This window comes from Vigna radiata, chromosome 8 (genome assembly GCF_000741045.1).
Source record: "Vigna radiata var. radiata cultivar VC1973A chromosome 8, Vradiata_ver6, whole genome shotgun sequence".
Taxonomy (NCBI): domain Eukaryota; kingdom Viridiplantae; phylum Streptophyta; class Magnoliopsida; order Fabales; family Fabaceae; genus Vigna; species Vigna radiata.
In genome coordinates, this window is record NC_028358.1 from 41,856,673 (window position 1) to 41,860,531 (window position 3,859).

A 3,859-nucleotide genomic window follows, 5' to 3' on the forward strand; every position below is an offset into this window, starting at 1 on the left:
ATGGGTTGAGGAGCAAAGCTGCATCAGGAGACTCTCGTACCAAATATGCTACAGCAAATGCAACTGGACCAGATAACAAATTCATTTACGGCCTTCTGCAGTGCACGCCTGATTTGTCTGGACCCGACTGCGAAAATTGCTTGATTCAATCCATCAAAGAAATCACAAATTGTTGCCACGGTAAAATAGGAACTAGAATTGTTAGACCCAGTTGCAATCTGAGATATGAAACTTCCTCTCCCTTCTTTGGGGCTCAAGCATATACACCATCAATGTCACCATCACTATCATCACTCTCGCCACCTCCTATCGTCACTACTAACACTTCCGCGGAAGGTAGCTTATTTCCACTTCTACTAAGAGTTTAATGATGATTAATAGCGTAAAATAATTATTATTTAATAACAAATCAGTGTTAACTTTTATTATTATAAAAATTAATTAACCAATGATAATGTAAATGTGTAGTTCTTATTTTAATTATATGATATCCCTTAGATGTATATATATTTCACGTCACTGGATAATTGTGGTTTATTATGCAGATAAGCGTGATGCGTCAGGAAATAATTATGCAGATACAGTCTCGTCCATACTGTTGTTTTGTTGTTTGTTGTATCCTTTTCTGTTTTTGTTTGAGTGAGGAAGCCCAGGAGAAGATATTTTGAAAGTAATTCTACTTAGCATATCTAGCTTTTACATCAGGAGAATCTTGTCCTAAATATGCTGCAGCAAGTTCAGTTGTAACTTTGGAGACAACTTTCTCCTTTGTGTGTGTAATTTTGTAGACTTCATTTTGATTGCATTTAAAATGTTAATTAAAAACTAAAGTGTCAAATTAAGTTTCAGAATAATAAAGGAAAAAGTACAATTTGAATCTGATATGAAGAATAAAGAATTTACAAAATAAGAATAGATACGAGTAATGTTATGGTATATTAACAATAAAGTTCACAAGCACGAACAACTCTTATATAAGACTATAAGTAACAACTAACATTCCCCATCTAAAAAGAAAAAAAAAATAGTTAACTGGAAGTAGTTCAAAACATTTTAACTAACTTGTTAAGAGATATTATATTGTAAGAGTCAAAAGTGTTACCAAAGCTCTTTGGTGTTGGAAACCGAGAATGCTAGCAAGTATTAAAGTTTGGTTGGAAGTATTTGTTATTTAACGAGTATAAGGCCAAACTTACTATAAAATGTTGGAATATGGAGGAGTTATGCTACACGCATTGAAAAACCTTGAGGTATGTCTGAAGAACGGTGTCATTGAGTCTATGCTATACTAGGTCAAACAACAAATAACTAGTAAGATACTTAGTGATTGCGCAAAGATGTAAATGACCAGAAAAACACATTTGGGTATGTATATTTTACAGGCAACACTCACTTAACTCTTAAAGAAGCAAACAATAATAACATTATCTACGTGTAAAGCGGAGTATGTTGCAACATTATGGAGTGTTTGTCATGTATTATGACTTAGAAATCTTGTAAGCAAATTAGAACTGAAATAAGAAAGAGAGACAATAATTTAAGTAAATAACAAGTTGACAACTGAAGTTGCAAAGAACTCAATCAATCACGAGAGAAACAAAAACAACTACGTTGATGTGCGTTTTATTTCATTCAAGAGCAAGTAAAGGAAGATAATGTGAAGACAATGTACATAAGAAGTCGTGAACAAGTTACAGTATACCTAAGAAGTTGTGAACAAGTTGCAAACATATTTACAAAGTCATCATCTGCTATGTTATTCAATAATTGCAAATAGTTAATTAGGATAAATGACGGAAGAAATATTTAAATTTACTAGAAAGTTTTGTTAAATAAACTTAAATGGAATTAAAAAATGAATTGTTTATGAATAATTAATTTATTTGAATGTTTTGTCGTCCAAGGGTTAAAAGTTTATTGGTTAATATGTAATAATTGTTTTGATAACAGAAATTAAAGCTTAGATATGAAAAATACAAATAGAATGTATAAATTATAATGTTTGATTGCATAAAATACATATAAAATTAAATACGTGAAAAAATTATTCAGAAAAGCTTGATTTGTTAACATGAATAAGGAGTAAAGAGTGAAGAAAAATATTGAGGTGCCTTATTAAAGCACATATTACATGATTCATTTATAAAACTCCAGTAATATGATCTCTAATACATTAGTTGTCATAGAATAAGTGTTATTATCGAAAAGGAGCATGACTCTCTTGACATAGAAAAGATAGTACTTTTAAGAACACAGAATTGTTGAAAATGATGGCAAATTCATCCAAAAAACATAGAATATAAGTATAAAGTTGAATAAGAGAATTGAGTTAGTATATAAGATAATTTTGAATTTAGAGGTTTTTGGGCCTAATAATTTTTGTTCATGTACATACAGAATAAACGTATATTTAAACCGGACGATCACGTATCTAATATTTGAACATTTCACACACGCGATTGCTTAAAATAGATAATATTTGAATGAAAGATACAAGAAATATCAAAACCGCGTTTTATTTGAAAAGGGGACAACAAAAAGTAGAAGTGGTTGACTTGAGTCTCCCCTTAGTCTCAGTCAACATAAATACCCAGTTTTTCTAATAAATAACTTCTCATGAAAAAGTTAAATAAAATATGCTTAAAGCCACAATCGTCTCTTAACCCTGTTATTCATTGAAAAATATATCTCTACTTCACATATTATATTTGACTTGGTTGGCAAACCAATTAAACAAAAGCATAACAGAAAAACATTTGTTTAATAACCAATAAAATGTTATAGTCAAAATTTAGCAAATAAAAAATATATAAAATTGAGACTCATTGTTTTCATCCATCTTCATGATTTTTTCTACAGCAGTGACCAATCAGGCAAGATCTTTTATTTATTTAAACTTCTTTCGATTGACAAGATTTTGATTTTGCTTGTGACCTTCCATGACATTTCCAGGACACGACATGGCCGTCTTCTTCAACACCCAATAAAAAAAAAAGATACATTATGAATTACGCTATTTTATTTTATTTTATGCATTCCATCAATGGAATAACAATTCAGAAATTAAATAGAAACTCGCTCATTTCTATACCTTCAATATCGTTCCTTTGTTCATTCTTTACCAAAAGTTCCTCTATCTTGTCTCTTTCATAACAAGAAATAAAAAAACTGTACAAACAGTAAAATATATAAAACCATCCAACTTACATTTTAATTGAAGAAATAACAAAAATAGAAAGGTGGAATTAGTAAGTCCTCTTCGGGTCAGTCAACAATGCTTAAGAATTTGCTATTGGAAACCTGTTAAGACCAATATTGGTCCCTTCACATCAAAGTTCTACGCACTAAATTGAAAGAGTCTTGCTTTTGGAAAAAAGAAAAACTAAATTTCACACTGGGTACCCAAATAGTGTTATAGCAACCACATAATTTTGATTCAGCCAATTAATCACTTGACATCCAATGCCAATAAAAGCTGATTCATATCTCACAAGACTCTAAATTTGTAGCAACATCCTATTGTTGATTACTTCTGAATCCCAGAAGACAACAATATGGCTGTGCTTACGTTGAGGTCTTTTTCCTGTGTCTGTTGTCTCCTCCTCATAACAATTTTTATGTCTGGAATCTGTGCCGATAACAATACACAAAACTTCCACTACTTCTGTGATCATACAAACGATAGAGGAAACTACACAGCCAACAGCACCTATGAGACCAACCTCAACACTCTTCTGTCCACTCTCACTTCCAACACAGAAATCGAGTACGGTTTCTACAATCTCACAAAGGGCGAAAACACTGACAAAGTCTACGCCATTGGGCTGTGTAGAGGAGACGTTAAGCCAGATGAATGCCG